At 38.9% G+C, this 22,312-nt stretch overlaps 2 long non-coding RNA genes across 2 annotated transcripts; both read left to right on the top strand.

The window, feature by feature from the left end:
• The first annotated feature begins 249 nt into the window (after positions 1-249).
• LOC132641805 (uncharacterized) lies at positions 250-20,848 on the top strand. Its single transcript, XR_009582977.1, has 5 exons — positions 250-611; positions 19,404-19,474; positions 19,567-19,637; positions 20,303-20,402; positions 20,515-20,848. It is a non-coding gene; the product is annotated as an uncharacterized LOC132641805 (long non-coding RNA).
• On the top strand, positions 638-4,667 carry LOC132641806 (uncharacterized). Its single transcript, XR_009582978.1, has 3 exons — positions 638-2,389; positions 3,308-3,375; positions 4,305-4,667. It is a non-coding gene; the product is annotated as an uncharacterized LOC132641806 (long non-coding RNA).
• Positions 20,849-22,312: the final 1,464 nt, after the last annotated feature.

Below are 22,312 nucleotides of genomic sequence, written 5' to 3'. Positions count from 1 at the left end.
TAGGCAAAAAAATAAAAGCATATATTCCCATGAATTATGCCATTCTGCTTGGTCCTAAATCCTAGCCACAAAAATCTACTCAGGCCCAGGCTCATATAGCTTTTTTTTTTTTTTTTTTTTTTTTTAATTAAGCCCGTTTGGGCATTTTATTAAAATGAAGCAAAAAGTAAAAAACAAAAAGGCTGAGCCCAAAAGTGGCCCAACCCCACATTAACAGCAAACGTCCAAAAAGAACAAAAATATAATTAGGAAAGTAATGTCCAAACGATTTGCCCTATCTGCTTCTTGTTGCCCCATTTTTCTCTTCTGCCTTAGCTGCTCTTTGAGCTGCTCATCACCTGCTCTATCTTCTTCTTGTCATCAGGAGAAAACTTCGAAGCATCTTCTCATCGTTGCTGCGCTGATGGGGTTGCTAATGCTCTCAAGCTCCTTCATTTTGTCCTCGAAATCACAGGTATTTTCCTTGTTTCTTGAATCTTGTACGCATTTGACATTATAGCTGCTAACATTCTAATTGTTTTCATGTATATGCTGGAATCATGAATTTGACTTCTGAGAAAATTGATCTCCCTTTGAATCTGCAATTCAACCCTTGAACCTTTCAAACTCAGGTATGTCTCCAAAATTTCAAGCCTTCTATTTCGTTCCTCATACGCTGTGTGTTTCATTTCTATTACTTGATCTGCACTCTTAAGTATGGAACTTGGGATTTATCGCTGTTTAGAATCTTTCTTAGCTCCACTTCCATCTCATTGAAATGTTCATATAATGTTGTTCCTTTGTCTAAAGCTCTGTTAGCTAATACATCAGCTAATTGATTTCCTTCGCGTAAAATGTGAGTATATGTTACCTGTTTCCCCTCTCCCATACTTTTAATTTCATCAACCCAATTTGCTAAACTCCAGGGTGGTTTCCAGCCTTCTTTTAGAATCTTTTGAACAAATTGTGAGTCAGATTGTATTATGATTCTATTGAACTGATTGTTGTTGCACCACCTGATAGCTTCCAAGATTGCCACTGTTTCTGCTTCATTATTAGTAACATGTCCTATCTCTGCTGCTCTGGCAAAAATTAAATTGCCCTCCTCATTCCTCACACAAAAACCAAAAGACCCTCTCCCAGAGTTACCTCTTGATGCACCATCAGTGTTGCACATAATCCAACCCCTAAGAGGGGGTTTCCAAATCACTTTCTTGTATTTCACCTGTGTTCTGTATCCTTCCAAAAGCTGTAACATGTCCTTCCAACTGTGAGGAATTTGTTGTATTGAAGGATTTCTGAATCTAACCAAGTTCTGAATTGTAACATAGATCTGATATATGCATCTTCCAACTGATTTCCTCTCTCCATGTTTATATGCATTTCTTCTCTTCCATAGCTCCCATAGAACTATAGCTGGCATAGCATAAAACACTGGTTTCAACCTATTATTAACAGGTTGTTGCCACCGTTTAACTATGATTTGTTGTAGTTGAAGTCCTTCAATATTAATACCTGCAAGAGAGGAAAAAAAGGACCAAGTCCTGTTAGCAGAAAAAGACCTAGCAAAAAGATGTTGAATTGTTTCCTCCTTAGGATTTGAACAACACCAACATCTAGATGCTAGATTAATATTCATTCTTTTCAACACATCATCCAATGGAACCTTAAATTTCCAACATCTCCACATGAAAAAGGAGATCTTAAATGGTAGTCCTTTTATCCACATGTATTTATAAATCTCATTCTCCTGTCCTCTCAATCTCAAATAGTCCCAGGCTGATTTAACTGTAAAATCCCCTTTGCTATCCAGAAGCCACCTGTTACGTCCCGTATTTTTATACATTGGGACAACCCGGATTAACTATGATAAATTAAGGCCAAGACTATTCCGGGATTTGAAGTCGGGACTTTTGACCTTTGATTTTATTTTGAGACATAAGTTGTGTATGAAATTGTTAGCTTGAACACTTAGGAAAAATTGGGACCATAATTCATAAATTTGGAAATTAAAACTCTTGCATAAAAAAAAAAAAAAAGGGAAGATGTGTGGATTGAAGTGGTCCCCACACATTGTTGTGGCCAATTTTAATTGGTCCAACACATGTGTGGGCCCAAAGACAATAAGAGATATTTTAAGGGGACTTAAAAGATGACCACTTAGTCATCTTTCTCTCATTTCACATTCCCACACTTAGAAAATAAAGCAAGAAGTTGAGGAACCAAAACCATGGCTCACGGCCAAGACCATGGAAAACCAAATCCAAATCAAGCCCCTCTAAAAATATTTCTTGGGTACAAATCAACTAATTAGAGGTCCCTAAGTAACTTGGAAGCATTGTTGGAGTGATCAAGTCTTTCATTTAAGAGATTTGCAAACCCTAGCCTATTGGTGGATTGAAGAAGAAAGGTGAGATCTAATCTTGTTTTTGAGTTATAAATGTTGTATGCATATTATAGTATGTCAATATGGATGAAAAATCATGAAATGTAGTATGTTGGAAGTTGGGTCGTGTATGGTGTGTGAAGTTGTGTAAATGGGTGTTGTGACTAAGTGAAGAATTAACTCTATTTAGTATGTTGATTGTTGTAGGGTGAAGAAATGAATGAGAACTATCGATGTATGTATATAGGTGGGTATGTAGCCGTGTATATGGCCTCCAATTTGTAGCAAAGAATGAATTAATATCGCTTAGCGTCGAAATGGTTGTTGTGATGACTTTTGTGTTGGAAATGAGCAATTAATAACTCAAGATTGATGTTGAGAATTTGTGGGCTGTTTTGAGGTTAGTTGTGCGTTTGACGTAAGTTGTATATTTTATGAAAATCATATCGTTCTATTGTGGATTGTGATACAAAACATGACTTGAAAATGAGGAAAGTGAAAAAAAAAAAAAAAGAAAAAAAAGGGGGTTGCTCGGCTAAGGGGACTGTTTTCGGGCAACATAGAGAAAAATTCTTGGCTTGTTGGAAAAATTATGTGAATTGTTTAGAATGTTCTTGAATGTTGTTAGTATGGATTTGGGTTAATAATCGAATGTACGAACGATATTGTGGCTTGAAAGTAAGCCGTTGAAACGAATATTTGGAAAGTTGTTGAAAGATGTAAAAGAGAGCTATTACTGTTGTTTTGCCTTTCGAATTGATTATTGATGTTGCTAGGTTGGTTATTGTGGTTGTTGTTGTTGATTTTGAGCGAGATAAATTCTCGGGATGGCCTATTTATAGGGGAAGTGCTGCCGAATTTTCTGTAGAATTTAATGATTAGTTGGAAAGAATGGCTCAAGTGCCCTTAACTAATGTTTGGTATTCGTTGGCGTATTTGTAGACCTTGGGGAGCCCGAGGCGTGGATTGGAAATTTACTTTAGATTGGCTATTTTGGAAGGGCGTACGAGGTATGTAAAGTAATCCTCCTTCTTCGGCATGCCTTAGTTAAAATAGGCTATGATATAAGCCTCGAGGAAACTCTATTCTCACAATCCGAGCATGTTTATGAATCGCATTTGTTCTTTGGCATCCTTGCCTTGTCATGGCAAAACATTGATCCTTATGTACTTGGAATTCATAATTTGTAAAGATTACATGAAAGCTGATTTTTGTTTTAAAGTTCATTCTTTAGCGATTTCAAAACTTCAAACGCCCATAATTTCCTCAGAAAAGCTCGGATTGCTTTGAAATTTTCGTAGGAGTTTGTATGATATAAAATGAGTATGTTTTTCATAGGCGGGCTCAGTTCGGGTCTATACTCGTCCGTGGGTCCCGCGACGCCCTTTATGTAAATTCGACAACTTTGAATCAAAAAGTGATAATTATCATTCCGATTTCGAATATGACTATTTTACTTATCCTTCGGATTTATAATAATGATTTTATGCATATGATTCCTCACTACTCCGCTCGTGCCTACTATGATATCGTTCGCCGGTTCCCGGGCCGGTTCTATTGTCGTGCGCTTTTTGATACATTCCGGTGTTATGCTGTGTTTATGGTTCACCGTGCTCCTCGCTCGAGGGCCGGGTTCCACTTATGTTTGGCGTTATGCTGTGTTTGGCGTTATGCTGTGTTGTGATGTGTGACGGGGATTCGGAGATTTGAAACTTTCTGGTGTTATGCTGTGTTGTGGCGCCATCGACAGGCGGGCGACCACATTTTCCAGTGCCCTATGCATAATTTATACTTTGGAAATAAACATTTTGATATGTATTATTTTCTATATATCTGATTCGATTATTATTCAGATTTATTTCTGTACCTTCTGCTTTGCATACTCAGTACATATTTCGTACTGACCCCCTTCTCCGGGGGCTGCGTTTCATGCCCGCAGGTACAGACGCACAGCCTGGTGATCCACCTGTTTAGGACACCCTTTCTGCTATTCGGAGTGCTCCTCTCTTTCCGGAGCTTATACTTTTGGTATATATATTTATTAGTGCATTTGTATATATTCGTTCATGGGTACGGCGGGGCCCTGTCCCGTCATATGATTCTGTCGGTCTGTTTAGAGGTCTGTGGACATGTTTGTGGGTTGGGGTCTTTCTGTATGGATGTATGTACATGTCGTTTGGGCGATCCCATACGCCGAGGCGGCCGGTCCGCATATGTTGTTTGGGCGATCCTATACGCCGAGGCGGCCGGTCCGTATATGTTTATATATTGCTTGGTTAGCCCTGTGTGGCTTTTGTTGGTATTTTCTGCGTGCAGGGTATATTGGATAGTCCGTAAAACAAAGGAAACTCTGTCGAAATTTTTCTGGAAATTACCTAAATTTGAAATAAAGCCTTGTCGGCTTCCGCCATATACTAGAATGAGTTGATAGAATTTGAGATAATATTTGATAGATGGGTTCGGGTGCCCAGATCGGGCACTAGTCACGGCCTACGGGGTTGGGTCGTGACACCACCAATGAATATCCTTCTCCTCAGTCATCACAGTTGGTGTAATAGTATCCCTTATGTGTTGTACTACATCTCCAGGTAATATTAGTTCCAATCTTGCCACATCCCAATTCCCATCAATCACCATTTCAGAAACATTTTGAATTCTGTCATCATATGTGTCCCCTGTTGTGACATAGTATAAAGCCCCTAATCCTGTCCAATTATCATACCAAAACAAAGCATTGCCCATTTTGGTTTGCCACCAAATGTGCTGTTCTATCAAGTCCCTAGCTTGAAGCATCTTCTTCCAATTTTGTGACCCATACTTCCATTGTACCACAACTGCATTTTCTTTTTTACAGTATTTATTGCTGAGATAAACACTCCACAAGGATGGTGAAGTTCTAAACTTCCACCATATTTTGCAATATAAAGCCATGGATACATCATGAAGTGATCTAAAAACCAGTCCCCCCTCCTTTTCTGGTATACACAACTTATGCCATGCTGACCAATGTCTACTTTTACCTCCACTTGTGTTATTCCAGAAAAACTGTGCAAAAAGCTTATGCATTTGTGTAATTACACAATCTGGGGGGTTCAAAGCAGATAAAAGATGTATGGGCATACCTTGTAACACATGTTTTATTAAAATAGCTCTTCCTCCAAAGGATAACATTTTTCCTTTCCAAGATTGCAACCTTTGCATTATTTTTACCAGAATAGAATTATAGTAATCCTTTTTCCTCCTACTATAGAAAATAGGACAACCAAGATATGTGAATGGGAAATCCTTTCTTCCAATTCCTGTTATCACCTCAACAATTGCTTTTATATCACCTGTGACATTATGGTGCATGTACACAGAGCTTTTATCCCTGTTTACCTTCTGACCTGATGTTTCTTTATATCTTTTCAAAACTTCCATGATTTTCTGTAAGGATATGATATCAGCAGAGGCAAAAATGATCATGTCATCTGCATATGCCAGATGATTGATCTTAGTGTTGCACCCCATTTTTACCAAAGGCTAAACAAAGCACAACTTATGGAGCTCTGAAATAGTTAATTATGTACAGAGTCGCCACCTAGCATTTAAGGTATACTAGGGTACCTATAAATTATTAATATATGCAGCTTAACATGGTCTACGAAAATAAGTGAGATTCTAGGTAAGGGTTCAAATTATTCCGAAGGGAGGTGTTAGGCATCCTTCAGAATCCACAAATGTGGTTCCCGGCTGGACCAATTTAACTATTCGAGGGATGTGTAAAAAAGGCTTGATTATTACTTACAAAAATTAGTAGAATTTAGACTAAAGAATAACTAATATGACTATTCACATAAATAATCGTGCAATATGTATTTTTTTACATATGTGATATAATAATTACTTTTTAAAAAAAAAAAAAAGGTTATGTGCAACTTAGAAACTTGGGTATGTGACAAAGGTATAAAAAGAAAATGGACATGAAATTATTTTGCACTCGAAGTGAGTTAACTAATTTAACTAGTTAAGTATGTACGCCTAATCAATTAATTATGAGAGTACATTCTAAAGCCTAAATATTGAGGCAAATCACCCTATTTATTTACTTAAGTGTGCTAAGCTACTAAATTAAAACTCTAGCGAAACATGATAACTATAAGAATATTAACTACAAAAATAATAACTGTCTAATATTAGTTTATCTAAAACACATAAAATTTAAATCACCTAAGCAGATCATAAATAAATACCACTAGCCTACACCCTAAAATGTAAAGTTTCACTATATTTTATGCTTGCATAATTTAAGAATGTAAAAAAAATATATATATAAACAAAGAATTTAAGAAGCTATTTGAACTTCTTTTGAGTGCCATCTCCCAAAAAATAACTTCAGATACCTGCATGAAACTTAATAAAAATGTTAGTAAGAAAATAAATAATTATCGGATGAATTAAAAAAATAATGAATAAACTAAAAATAAAAATCCGTCTTTGTACATGGAAGGCCTTGGAAATCGACGGAAATTTCTTCATCGGCCATTTGAGATCCAGTATTGAGCTGTTTTGAACATGCTATACAAGTCAACATTCTTGAATTTATAGCCTTAATCTCCGAGCAAGATACCCACTGAGAAGAAATATCCTTTCCAGCAAAGCAGAGTAAAAGACAAGCCTGTGCCAAACAGAGTGCAGCAGAGGCCTAATGGTATATACTAGACATTAACTTAACCTAAAAATCCGTGCCATTAATACGTGTTAGAATAAAAAAAAAAAAAAAAAAAAGCATTGAAGACAGATTTAAATCTGAAACCAAGCAAGCAAATGCAAATGCTAGGCTTCAAAACAACAGTTGAATTCGAATAAGCAATGGAAAAGAAAGAGAGATTGAGTTTGTGAAAAGAAAGAGTAGAATAGTGAGGAGGTAGCGACTAGAGGGAAGGTCATGTGGAGGTGTGGTGGCGTTTGGTGGTACTGGGTGGTGGTCAGAGAACGGAGGAGAAGAGCAAAAAAAAAAACATGGTGAAGGGTGGTGCGGTTGCTCGCTGGCTGCTCCGGTTCACCGGAGTTTGAAGCTCCTCGCCGGAGCAGCGAAGAAGATGAAGCGGGGAGTTCACAGCTGGTGGTCTTGACGGAGAAAAGGATGTTTTTTTTTTTTGGTGGTGGGCAGCGGTGGTATGGTGGTTGTGGAGCTCGTCGAAGCTCTGGTGGGAGTTTATCGGCAGTGGAGATCGCTGGTTGCAGCGATGGAGAAAGGGGAAAAGAGAGGAAATTGTGTTTTCTGTTTGTAGGGGTTATAGTGGTTTCGCGGTGGTTGGCGGAGCGGTGGCGATGGGAAGAGCAAAGGGAAAAATGGGGGAAGGGCGGCGTGGTGTTTGGGGCGTCACTGGCAGTGGGGTGGTGGTCGGCGTTAATGGAGAGAGAGAGGGAGACGAAGTGGGGTTGTGCGATGGGAGGAAGATGGTGGTGTAGTTGGGTGCGTCGCCGGAGCTCCGAGCTCCGGCGTGGTGTGGCGGCTGTTGGAAGTGGGGGGTGGGGAAAGAAAAATGCTTAGGGTTTAGGGGAGAGAAAAAAATCTGAAAAATGTGCTTGTGTCTTGTGCAAATATGTGTAGGATTCCCCCTAAAATTAAACTCCTCCCCTTATTTTATAACATAAAGTCCAAAACAAATGTGGAGCCATACCCCTTTGTCCCCTTATTTATTTTAACTAATCAAAACCTAACTCATTACCTCAAAATGTTCACTTTTAACAAAAAATGACGAGACCTTGATTTGATTGAATTTCGCTCCGCGTTTATAAATTAATTGCTCTGCACTGTCAGACTGTACTAAAATATAGTTAATTAATACATGTATAAATAATAACGCAAATATAAAATATAAACACTAATATCTATGATATGAAAATGTATTGTTATAAAATTAAAAAATAATTATTAATTGCACAAAAAATGATAGTATTACGCTGTACATGTGCAAAATAATGATTCTTGAAAAAATGACAATAAATTGAGAAAATTCCTAAAATAAGGATAATCATCAATAAATTGTTGAAAAAAAAATGTAAAAATGTGTAAAAATGTATTTCGTGCTTTTTAACGAATCAGGGCCCCCCCAAAACGTTAATTTTAAGCATGTCGAGCCAAAATTAGGTGTCAACAACTTGTCCCTCTTCGACCGGAGACGATGAAAGAATTTTCGGACGAAGACGTTGACATGCAGCTTATTTTGGCTCGACAAAGAATTGCTAAAAGGATATGTATGGAGAAAGAGGCCAAACGTTGGTAGAGCTTTGACAATACTCTTAATCCGTCGGCGGGGTTGCAATAAAAAGAAAAATGATAAACGGGAAGGATTGTTCAGGGCCGAAAAAATGTCCGCATACCCACGTCGTCGCTTCCGAAATTGCCCCAGTATCGAGCTACGAGGTACTGGGAGGGTGCAAGATTGCATACTTGCTGGGGAAAGAATGATTCTCATCCCGATGTGACCAAACTCTGCATAGAGGTTCCTACATATCTCGTCAATCACGAGAATCAGGTCAATGTAGTTCGAAAGGTGATAACTAATGGATGTTGTGGCAAATTTTGATCGTCCAATCAAAATTTGCCCCAGTGTTGTTAGAATGGTCCTAGCAAGTGTAGGATGAAGAACGGTCGTGTTATGTAACGCCCTTTTTTTTTTTTTTTTTTTAAAAGCCGACATGATGCAATGCGTTTGAAGGGTATCTGAAAGTGATAATGCAATGCATGTGCAGTGTTCGCGAGCATTCGCAAAGTAATGATGCAATGTATGTGCAGTGCATCTGCGAGCATACGCAAGGCATTTTGAAACAAACAAATGCAGGTACGGTGCAATGCGTCTGCGAGCATACGCAGGGGCATTTGAAAACAATAAAACAATGCAGGTGCAGTACAATGCGGCTGCGAGCATATTCAGGGGCATTTGAAAACAATAAAGAAATGCAGGTGCGGTGCAATGCGGTTGCGACCATACGCAGGGGCATTAAGAAAACAATAATAAAACAAGGCGGATGCGGCGCGATGTCTTATGCAGAAATTTTCAAAAGGCGGTGCGCGGCCCGTGCAACATATGAAAGGCGGTGCTCAGCCTTATGCTGAAATTACGAAAGGGCGGTGCGCAGCCCATGCAAAAATTACAAAAAGGGCGGTGCACAGCCCATGCAACATGTGAAAGGCGGTGATCAGCCTTATGCAAAAATTACAAAAGGGCGGTGCATGGCCCATGTAATATATGAAAGCGACGCAAAGGGCGGTGCGCAGCCCATGCATCAATGAAAGACAGTGCTCAGCCTTATGCAGAAATTACAAAGGGCGGTGCATGGCCCATGTAATATATGAAAGCGACGCAAAGGGCGGTGCACAGCCCATGCATCAATGAAAGACAGTGCTCAGCCTTATGCAGAAATTACAAAGGGCGGTGCATGGCCCATGTAATATATGAAAGCGACGCAAAGGGCGGTGCGCAGCCCATGCATCAATGAAAGGCGGTGCTCAGCCTTATGCAGAAATTACAAAGGGCGGTGCATGGCCCATGTAATAAATGAAAGCGATGCAAAGGGCGGTGCGCAGCCCATGCATCATATGAAAGGCGGTGCACAGCCTTATGCAGAAAATTAAAAGGGCGGTGCATGGCCCAAGCAATATATGAAAGCGATGCAAAGGGCGGTGCGCAGCCCATGCATCATATGAAAGGCGGTGCTCAACCTTATGCAGAAATTACAAAGGGCGGTGCATGGCCCATGTAATATATGAAAGCGACGCAAAGGGCGGTGCGCAGCCCATGCATCAATGAAAGACAGTGCTCAGCCTTATGCAGAAATTACAAAGGGCGGTGCATGGCCCATGTAATATATGAAAGCGACGCAAAGGGCGGTGCGCAGCCCATGCATCAATGAAAGGCGGTGCTCAGCCTTATGCAGAAATTACAAAGGGCGGTGCATGGCCCATGTAATAAATGAAAGCGATGCAAAGGGCGGTGCGCAGCCCATGCATCATATGAAAGGCGGTGCACAGCCTTATGCAGAAAATTAAAAGGGCGGTGCATGGCCCAAGCAATATATGAAAGCGATGCAAAGGGCGGTGCGCAGCCCATGCATCATATGAAAGGCGGTGCTCAACCTTATGCAGAAATTACAAAGGGCGGTGCATGGCCCATGTAATATATGAAAGCGACGCAAAGGGCGGTGCGCAGCCCATGCATCAATGAAAGGCGGTGCTCAGCCTTATGCAGAAATTACAAAGGGCGGTGCATGGCCCATGTAACATATGAAAGGCGGTGAGCAACCTTATGCAGAAATTTAAATGGGCGGTGCGCAGCCCATGCAACATGAAAGGCGGTGCTCAACCTTATGCAGAAATTACAAAGGGCGGTGCATGGCCCATGTAATATATGAAAGCGACGCAAAGGGCGGTGCGCAGCCCATGCATCAATGAAAGACAGTGCTCAGCCTTATGCAGAAATTACAAAGGGCGGTGCATGGCCCATGTAATATATGAAAGCGACGCAAAGGGCGGTGCGCAGCCCATGCATCAATGAAAGGCGGTGCTCAGCCTTATGCAGAAATTACAAAGGGCGGTGCATGGCCCATGTAATAAATGAAAGCGATGCAAAGGGCGGTGCGCAGCCCATGCATCATATGAAAGGCGGTGCACAGCCTTATGCAGAAAATTAAAAGGGCGGTGCATGGCCCAAGCAATATATGAAAGCGATGCAAAGGGCGGTGCGCAGCCCATGCATCATATGAAAGGCGGTGCTCAACCTTATGCAGAAATTACAAAGGGCGGTGCATGGCCCATGTAATATATGAAAGCGACGCAAAGGGCGGTGCGCAGCCCATGCATCAATGAAAGGCGGTGCTCAGCCTTATGCAGAAATTACAAAGGGCGGTGCATGGCCCATGTAACATATGAAAGGCGGTGAGCAACCTTATGCAGAAATTTAAATGGGCGGTGCGCAGCCCATGCAACATGAAAGGCGGTGCTCAGCCTTATGCAGAAATTACAAAGGGCGGTGCATGGCCCATGTAATATATGAAAGCGATGCAAAGGGCGGTGCGCAGCCCATGCATCAGATGAAAGGCGGTGCACAGCCTTATGCAGAAATTTAAAAGGGCGGTGCATGGCCCAGGCAGTAATAAAAGGCGGTGAGCAATGCAGGTGCAATGCAATGCGGCTGCGAGCATATGCAGAGGCATTTGAAAATAATAAAGCAATGCTGGTGTGGAGGGTAACGCCTTTGCTTCGACGCGAATGAAGTGCAGAAGGTAAGGTCCTTGGGCCATGAAATGGTGCCTTTAGGCGATGAGAATGATGCCTTTAGACTATGACGCCCTCGATGTCCTGTTGTGGGGCTGGACGAGCCAATGCAGTGTCCTACTGTGGGGCCGGATGAGCCCGTGCCTTTTCTCTCAAAATGTGCCATTGGTGGAATTTTTGAGGGCCCCCTCAAAAATTCTGTCCCAGTTTAAACAAACAAAAATTCACATACTTCCAGCGGAAAGTGATGTGCACTTGCTTTTTTTTTTTTTTTTTTTTTTTTTTAAGCTACTCAAAAATGTTCTCCCAATTTCATGCTTCAGCGGAGAAATACGAGGATCTTTCATGGTAAGACCAAATGTCGATACCTCGTAGAGTTAGTAACAACACAACAACATTGAACTATATTTACTGTGCAACGATAAAAAACAAAATTAAGAAAAAAAAATAACAAAATCACGAAAGCAAAATCCAGCAAAATTGTTTTTTTTTTTTAATAATAACAATGATTGATATAACATGCCCCGACTTCAGTTGGTACCAACAATTAGTATTGTGTATAAGAATTCACCATTATTTATCGTCCAACAAACCAAGATCGACTTATTGGTAATTTCTATAGCTTCAAGTGGTACCTCAGACATACCTAAAGATCGACAAGATTGGTTCATTTTGCTTCAAACAAGGATTATGAACTATACCTATCCTCATGTTTCAAGTGCCCTCACCAGAAAGAAAGTCCCTTTTCACACATATTCAGTATTTTTGAACTTTGAGACATCTAGAGAAGTACACTCAAACTCAGAAAGATGTTCAATGCTTGCAATTGTAATACCATAAGCTTGGCCGTCATGTAAGTATCCACTAATGAGAGAAACCTTAGCATAGAATCACGTAGGGCTTGTTATGGTGTTGTAATGTAGGCTTGGGAAAAGGGTACGATATTATTTGGGTAAGGAGTGACTAATCCTTCCCTAAGCGTTGCACTATGTCTGTGCTCAGTATTTGTGTGCTCTGACACTTTGTTTTATTGTCCCTTTCTTTTGTACTTGTGCGACCTCTTTTGCAAGTTAAAGCCCTTTTTTCATTTATTTTTTTTTTGAGTTTAGGGTTGCATGCCCGAAACTCTGTGGGGATTAAGGGAATTGACCTGGGTTGCATGCCCGAGGTCTTGATAGTAATTTCAGGCAGTTGTATGCCTGAGTTTGAAAAAAATAAAAAGAAATAACGGGTTGTATGTCCGAGATCCCGAATGACTAAGTTTTTTTTTTTTGTTTTTTTTGGGTGTGCTCCTTCTTGCTTTGGAAGTCGTTCTTAGCCTTTGTTTTTCTGGGACAGTCGAATCCCTTTTTTTTTTTAAGCTTCAGCTCAGATCTCTATCCGCAGTTGCACATTTTGTTAGTGCGCTCAGGGAGGTTGGGCCAAGAGAGAGATAGTGCATGTAAGCACTCAGAAATGGTATAGGCTTATGATGTGGTTGTCAAAGAAAAGGTTTTAGGCTCAAAGGGGGAATGCTAGGGATAATGTCATTTGGTAGGCTAGAAAGGCTCAAACGGGTCAAAGAAGGCCTACGATCCTTTTCTATGCTGAATGTTACTCATAATTTCGCCTCAACAGACATTCAGGCCAAGTTCTAGATCACAATGCAATGCAATTGAACGTTATATAAAGCTCACCACACAATGCACATGAAACAATGAGGTTGGTTTTGTTCTTGTCTTACAAGCATGCAAGAGAATTTTTCAAGTGTCCCTTAAAGTGTGAATGAGAGGTACCAAAAGAATCTATAGTTTTACCACGAAGTCAGTCCTCTCCATTATATTGATTATCACTTGTTTCTTTCATATGCACAACCCTAACTATGTTGGTACCAACCAAATCAAAGATATGAAACTAAAAAATATTTTTGTATTTTTTTTAAATTTTTGAATAAGGAGTACCGAACCCGAGAAGGATTGCCTACGTATCTCATCTTAGATGAGAATCAGGTGCGCGTAGTTCGTTGCAGATAGGGTATAAAATGCATGATTGAAGAAAAATATTTTACAAAATGCAGGGTTCAACACAAGTCAACTAAAATAGTTAGATAAAGTGCTAAGGTAGTACAAAGCAAATAACAACAATATTTATTTAAAAACAAAAACATGTAACAAATAAAGAATATGTGAAAAAATAAAAAGAATGTTCGAAATAAAGGATAAAATTCAACCTAGCTAAAAACAATTGCAAAATGGAATGTACAGTAACCTAGGAATTCTAAGAGTTGGTTTCCTATGACACAAGGCTCCCCCAAGCGGACAACTTGGGAGTGGAAAGTCCGTGGCCGTCGACTGCACCGCCGATCGACTAAATCCACAAGATCGATCCAACTAAAAGGGTAATTTAGTAGTGCACGACCGCGAACCGCGAAACCGCTTTAAGTGTGTGAATTTGTGTGAATTTTCCAGAAGTGGAGGAAATATGAACGGAATGTCATTTTATATAAACCGATAACACATATGAATATTAATATAAAACCACAAAAAGATAGAAATTAAAAAAAAACAATAAAAGCAAGATGCATAATTTACAATAAAGTAAAAAATGGATATGGTAAATAAAACTTGTTAGTAAAATAAAGGCAATAATACAGTGTATGAAATTAAAAACAGATATGTACGTAAACAAATAAGGAAACAAGGGAAAGGATATACTTGACGAATAAATACAGTCAAGTAAAATAATAAACAAAGACTCAAATAAAGATAACATACCTCGAATAACAAATTGAGTCCATATGATTAGAACCTAAGTGTCCCCAGCAGAGTCGCCATGTTGTTGCACCCCATTTTTACCAAAGGCTAAACAAAGCACAACTTATGGAGCTCTGAAATAGTTAATTATGTACAGAGTCGCCACCTAGCATTTAAGGTATACTAGGGTACCTATAAATTATTAATATATGCAGCTTAACATGGTCTACGAAAATAAGTGAGATTCTAGGTAAGGGTTCAAATTATTCCGAAGGGAGGTGTTAGGCATCCTTCAGAATCCACAAATGTGGTTCCCGGCTGGACCAATTTAACTATTCGAGGGATGTGTAAAAAAGGCTTGATTATTACTTACAAAAATTAGTAGAATTTAGACTAAAGAATAACTAATATGACTATTCACATAAATAATCGTGCAATATGTATTTTTTTACATATGTGATATAATAATTACTTTTTAAAAAAAAAAAAAAGGTTATGTGCAACTTAGAAACTTGGGTATGTGACAAAGGTATAAAAAGAAAATGGACATGAAATTATTTTGCACTCGAAGTGAGTTAACTAATTTAACTAGTTAAGTATGTACGCCTAATCAATTAATTATGAGAGTACATTCTAAAGCCTAAATATTGAGGCAAATCACCCTATTTATTTACTTAAGTGTGCTAAGCTACTAAATTAAAACTCTAGCGAAACATGATAACTATAAGAATATTAACTACAAAAATAATAACTGTCTAATATTAGTTTATCTAAAACACATAAAATTTAAATCACCTAAGCAGATCATAAATAAATACCACTAGCCTACACCCTAAAATGTAAAGTTTCACTATATTTTATGCTTGCATAATTTAAGAATGTAAAAAAAATATATATATAAACAAAGAATTTAAGAAGCTATTTGAACTTCTTTTGAGTGCCATCTCCCAAAAAATAACTTCAGATACCTGCATGAAACTTAATAAAAATGTTAGTAAGAAAATAAATAATTATCGGATGAATTAAAAAAATAATGAATAAACTAAAAATAAAAATCCGTCTTTGTACATGGAAGGCCTTGGAAATCGACGGAAATTTCTTCATCGGCCATTTGAGATCCAGTATTGAGCTGTTTTGAACATGCTATACAAGTCAACATTCTTGAATTTATAGCCTTAATCTCCGAGCAAGATACCCACTGAGAAGAAATATCCTTTCCAGCAAAGCAGAGTAAAAGACAAGCCTGTGCCAAACAGAGTGCAGCAGAGGCCTAATGGTATATACTAGACATTAACTTAACCTAAAAATCCGTGCCATTAATACGTGTTAGAATAAAAAAAAAAAAAAAAAAAAGCATTGAAGACAGATTTAAATCTGAAACCAAGCAAGCAAATGCAAATGCTAGGCTTCAAAACAACAGTTGAATTCGAATAAGCAATGGAAAAGAAAGAGAGATTGAGTTTGTGAAAAGAAAGAGTAGAATAGTGAGGAGGTAGCGACTAGAGGGAAGGTCATGTGGAGGTGTGGTGGCGTTTGGTGGTACTGGGTGGTGGTCAGAGAACGGAGGAGAAGAGCAAAAAAAAAAACATGGTGAAGGGTGGTGCGGTTGCTCGCTGGCTGCTCCGGTTCACCGGAGTTTGAAGCTCCTCGCCGGAGCAGCGAAGAAGATGAAGCGGGGAGTTCACAGCTGGTGGTCTTGACGGAGAAAAGGATGTTTTTTTTTTTTGGTGGTGGGCAGCGGTGGTATGGTGGTTGTGGAGCTCGTCGAAGCTCTGGTGGGAGTTTATCGGCAGTGGAGATCGCTGGTTGCAGCGATGGAGAAAGGGGAAAAGAGAGGAAATTGTGTTTTCTGTTTGTAGGGGTTATAGTGGTTTCGCGGTGGTTGGCGGAGCGGTGGCGATGGGAAGAGCAAAGGGAAAAATGGGGGAAGGGCGGCGTGGTGTTTGGGGCGTCACTGGCAGTGGGGTGGTGGTCGGCGTTAATGGAGAGAGAGAGGGAGACGAAGTGGGGTTGTGCGATGGGAGGAAGATGGTGGTGTAGTTGGGTGCGTCGCCGGAGCTCCGAGCTCCGGCGTGGTGTGGCGGCTGTTGGAAGTGGGGGGTGGGGAAAGAAAAATGCTTAGGGTTTAGGGGAGAGAAAAAAATCTGAAAAATGTGCTTGTGTCTTGTGCAAATATGTGTAGGATTCCCCCTAAAATTAAACTCCTCCCCTTATTTTATAACATAAAGTCCAAAACAAATGTGGAGCCATACCCCTTTGTCCCCTTATTTATTTTAACTAATCAAAACCTAACTCATTACCTCAAAATGTTCACTTTTAACAAAAAATGACGAGACCTTGATTTGATTGAATTTCGCTCCGCGTTTATAAATTAATTGCTCTGCACTGTCAGACTGTACTAAAATATAGTTAATTAATACATGTATAAATAATAACGCAAGTATAAAATATAAACACTAATATCTATGATATGAAAATGTATTGTTATAAAATTAAAAAATAATTATTAATTGCACAAAAAATGATAGTATTACGCTGTACATGTGCAAAATAATGATTCTTGAAAAAATGACAATAAATTGAGAAAATTCCTAAAATAAGGATAATCATCAATAAATTGTTGAAAAAAAAATGTAAAAATGTGTAAAAATGTATTTCGTGCTTTTTAACGAATCAGGGCCCCCCCAAAACGTTAATTTTAAGCATGTCGAGCCAAAATTAGGTGTCAACACTTAGGACTCCATTTAGGAAGCCCATATCCTTTGAAATGTGGTATCTGGTGCAACTGATTTAGATTTCTTGAAAGAACTTCTGCAGCCAAGATAAACAAAGTGGGGGATAAGGGGTCTCCTTGTTTAACCCCCCTAGATGATTGAAAGAAACCATGTTGTTGCCCATTTAGTAGGATGGAATACCAGTTATTACTGACTATTCTGAAAATCATGTCCACAACCATGTGTGAGTATCCCATCTGTCTCATGACTTTTGTCAGAAATAACCGAGAGACCCTATCATATGCCTTAGCCATGTCCAATTTAAGTACCACATTTGCAGTTTTGGTCCTCAGCCTTATATCTGACACAATTTCCTGTGTTAGCAACACATTTTCCACTATACTCCTCCCTTTAACAAAACCAGCCTGATTTAGAGAAATCATTCCTTGAAGCCCATCTGCCAACCTTTCATGGATTAATCTAGAAAAGATCTTGTTACTAAAGTTACTCAAACTTATAGGTCTCATATCTGAGAAAGTATTCACCAAGTCCTTTTTTGGTAAGAGGACCAAGTTTGTGTGAGTCACAAATCTTGGTAATTCTGTACCACAAAAGAAACTTTTCACCATGTTAGTTACATCCTCCCCAATTATATCCCAACAGAATTGATAGAATAATCCTGTAAAACCATCTGGACCAGCAGCACTTTCACCATTAAGTTTAAACACTATCTCCTTAACTTCTTCCTTATTTGGCAGGACTGTGATTCTGTCATTCTGCTTCTCTGTGACCATTCTGGGTACATGGTCTAGAATGCCAAAATTAGAAGGATCTGGTTCCTTTGCAAATTGATCTTGGAAGAATCTAATGGCTTCATTTACAACTTCTTCTCTTTCTTCTAACCATTCCCCATTCTGCCCCTGTATCCTCCTTATTTGTAATCTTTTCCTTCTACCTTGCACATAAGTATGAAAGAACTTGGTATTCCTGTCCCCATCATCAAACCATTGCATCCCTGCTTTCTGTTTCCAGAAAGCCTCCTCAAGGTGTAAATATCTATTTAGTTCAGCCTGTACCTTGTGTAAATTCTCCCTATTCTGAGGAGATGGGTGCAACTCAAACTAGACTTCTTGTGCCTTTATAATATCCTCCAGAGACTCTATCTGCTGAAATATGTTCCCAAAAGTGTTTTTGCTCCAAATCACCAAAGCAGCTTTAATCTTCTTTAACTTAAAATGGAATAATGAAAAAGGGTTAGCCATGAAATCTGCATCCCAGTTCTCTTTCACTATATCCAAAAAAGTATGATGTTTCACCCAGAAATTTAGAAACTTAAAAGGTTTTCTAAAAGGTTCAAAATTTCCAGCATATGAAATAAGCATAGGAGCATGGTCAGACCCTGATCTAACCAGATGTTGGATATCTATATTAGGGTAAACAGTTTGTAAAAACTGATTTCCTAAACATCTATCCAATCTTTTAAAAATACAATCACTCCCACTCTGACCATTCCACCAAGTAAATTTGCTCCCTTTAAATCCTAGATCATACATCCCACAATTATTAATACAAGACTTAAAATCTTGTATCTCCTGCAAACTGACGGAAAGTCCTCCATATTTTTCCTCCTCTGAAGTAATTGCATTGAAATCCCCTCCTATCATCCAGGGACTGTTACAATTTTCTGCAATGTCTTCTAAGCTTTCCCACAGAACCCTCCTCTCCACTTGGGTACATTTTGCATATACCACAGTGATGAGTAAAGCTTCCTGCATTCCTTGAGCTTTGATCTTTATAGTAATGTGCTGCATGTGATCGTGAATTATTTCCATCTCAAACATCTCATCCACAAAGATCCAGATCTTGCCAGATATATTTGCAGCAGCATTATGCATATTCAGGATCTTGAAAAGGCTCCAAAATCCCTATGAAACCAAAATGGTACTTAAGGTTCATTTTTGTTAGCCTTGGAAAAGCTTCCATAGTATTCACTGACCTAATGTTCCATATCATTGCATTCATCATTCAAACATTAGTCTTACTCAGTGCCCTTCTAGTTTGTATACCAGTTCCAGGTGGAACACTAGAGTCTCTTTGTTGCTTCTTTTTGCCTCTTCCTCCCCCTTTGAGACACTTTGGTGAGATGTCCCCTTGTGTTAATGCTGACTGATAGTGCTGCTCAAGTGATTGGCCATCCATATCATTTCTACCATCACTGCATTGAATCATGTTACCCTGACTGTCTACTTGTTTATTTAAGTCAAAATCCCCATCCTCCGTATTTTGCTGTGACTTCTTACCACTGCTGACTGGGCTTGTATATTGTACAGGTGCATATATATCCTCCTTGCTCTGTCCAGTGTCCTCCATATTATCTGGTGGATCCCCATTAGAACTATTGGTATCTCTTTTTTCTTCATTAAATTCTGTACCTTGTAACTTGTCTTTATTGGTAACATGTGATGATTCACTCATTATTGTTGTTACTTGCAGGTTTTCATCTTCTGGTGCTTTCTCTCCTATGATAGAGCTTTTCTTTTCCCTTATATCTGCTTGCTGGTCAGGTAAAATATCTATTTCTTTTGCTTCTTCTATATTCTTCTGGCTACTACTATCATCTTCTTTTTGTCTTTCATCTCCCCCTTCTTCTAACCTTTTAAGGGATGAACTTATTGGCTGCCTTTTATCAGAATGAAAAACCCTCTCAATCCATTCCTTTGTGTTTGCTGGAACACTTTCCTCACTTTTGCTTTCCTCCCTTTCTTCCGTATTAGCTATGTCTTCCTGATGCTTCTCTTCTAAAACTGCAAATGTATTGCTTGTTTTCATTCCTCCTACTGCATGTTGTTTCTTTCCCACTTCTGCAATAATAACCCCTGACTTATCCTTGATGTATTTATTGTTCCTCCTTTGCATCCATTCCATCTTACCGTGATAATTCCACCCTTTGCTATTGTTCTCCCTTTTATGTTGAACTACTGTGGACTCCTCTGCTTGAAAAGCTTTCATCTCTTCTCTATGTTTCTTTTGCAATTCTGGATTCAAAGTTCTGCATTCAGTTTCTCCATGCCCTTGTAATTTGCAATGTTTGCAATATTTTGGCAAATAGTCATAATTTATCTTGATCCATTTTGATTTGTTTTTTCCAGTACTTTCATCTACTTCTGCAATATTGATTCTACTAGGATGAGTTGCTAATAAATCAATTTGCACCTTCACTTTTGCACAGCTAGGCCTTGTCCTATTTGCCGTAGCCAAATCCACTGTCAAAGGCTTTCCTACTGCAGTTGCCATGGAGAAAACAGCTTCTTTTGCAAAAAAGTTTGGAGGTAGATCTGGAAAGCTAATCCAAGCTACTGCCACTGATGTTTCTTCTTCTGGTCTGAACCATAGGTCCCAAATTAATGGTCTCATCTGACAATATCTCTCATGTACTTTAAGGTAATATGCTGGAGTGGATAGCATCTTCACATAGTCTTCAAAGAGAGACAATCTAATCAGAATGTATCTTTCATCAATAAGGCCAATGGTGGCATTCCCTTTGATTGCACATTGTACTGGAATTACTTCTCTTAGTTTCTTTATGTCTATGATATCATAAGAGAATTTGCCCAAGATTGCATATTGTAAATCTTCTTTGATTATCATCTGGTGTATTTCCTTAGAATTCCAAGTTATGTAGGGTTCACCATCTACAAAATTAACAGTCTTGGATGGGATATTAATCTGTTGTGTATTCTGTACTGCTGTTGGAGGCTTCAAAAGATTTGCATAATTCTGTTCTTTATCTTTTCCGCTGGGCATATCTAAAGGGACGTTTAGGGGTTGTGCACTGGTTGGTTGGGTTGTTGATTTTGAAAGACATGATGCAGTCATGGCATTGTGGGTAGGTTTAAGGGATGGGAATGTGGAAAGGTACTATGAATGGTTAGGTGGAACATGCTCCGGTGGAGGCTGTCCACCGGCCGAGGTGGCCATAGCGGCCGACGGTGGTTGTGGTACTTGATTGAGAAATAGGGTTTTGGTTATGGATGTCAATGTGGTCAAAGCTGAGATCTCTAACAATTGGTGACTCTGATTGCTGATGGATAAACAACAAATCTGACTACATAGATTATAATTCAAATAAGCAATGAAAGAAATGAGAATTTATTTACCAAAGAAAGCACGAGAAGTGTGCTTAGAGGATTTAGCTGCTCGTGATGCAGATCTATAAACAGGCTCTAGATCTTAGATCTTGACAATACAAGTATATGGACAGGCTCTAGATCTTAGATCTTGATTAGTGGGATTTTGTTTTTAAGCCTGATGGTAAAACCCTTTATTCCCTCTTTCTCTTGACTTCCTTCACCCTTTTCCATATGATTGTAAGTTTGTAACAGGCTCATATAGTTGTCTTCCCGACCAGCCGTGATTCTTAAAATTTAAAAACTTCTCCTAATAAAAAGTGATTCCGTTTAACGGATCTTATGCGATACAAATTCAAATTAGCCCGCCCTATCAATTTCGATGCCCATAATTATTACTTCCTCCGGTCGGATCCATTTTACTTGTCATGTTTTTCTTTTGTACGTCTCTTAAGAAACATTAACTAAAAAGATAATTTGACTAAATTATCACTGTTTAATCTCTGATATCAAATTAATACTACTCTTTTTCACTATATTAATATCTCTCTATATTTATTGAGTAAGGATAAAGGTAAAAATTAATACTTAATTATATTTTGATTTGTTAAAATGATAACAATTTTGGATCATTTATTTTTAGAAGGAGGCAAGTAAAATGAACCGAAGGGAGTAAAAAAAACAAGAAGGAAAGAAGCTACTATACTTGGAAATATTTCTACTTGTTATGAAATGATAGTGGAGATAGTGGAGATAGTGGATGTCCATGTAGTGGAGATAGTGGATTCCCATGTAGAGGCCACACAACTGCAGCATGTATGTTTCCCCATGTTTTGTTGGCTTATAAATATAGCCTTAGATGGAATATAAGACACAGACAACAATACAAAAAGAAAACTTAGTACTTTCTGTTTCCCTCTCCCTTCATTTTTGCTACTTTAATTTATTGCACTGCTTTTATTTTATAACATGTTATCAGCACGAGACTCTACCGTCTCAAGGAATTTTTGAAGGTTAAGGTAATATTTTTATTCTCTCTATTTTATGGCTAACCTTACAAAACTCGAGTTCGTTGCCCTTGATATTTCGGGCAAGAACTACCTATCATGGGT

This window comes from Lycium barbarum, chromosome 5 (genome assembly GCF_019175385.1).
Source record: "Lycium barbarum isolate Lr01 chromosome 5, ASM1917538v2, whole genome shotgun sequence".
NCBI classification, from domain to species: Eukaryota; Viridiplantae; Streptophyta; class Magnoliopsida; order Solanales; family Solanaceae; genus Lycium; species Lycium barbarum.
The sequence above is the reverse complement of the archived record's forward strand: the minus strand, read 5'-3'. Positions and strand labels throughout refer to the sequence as shown.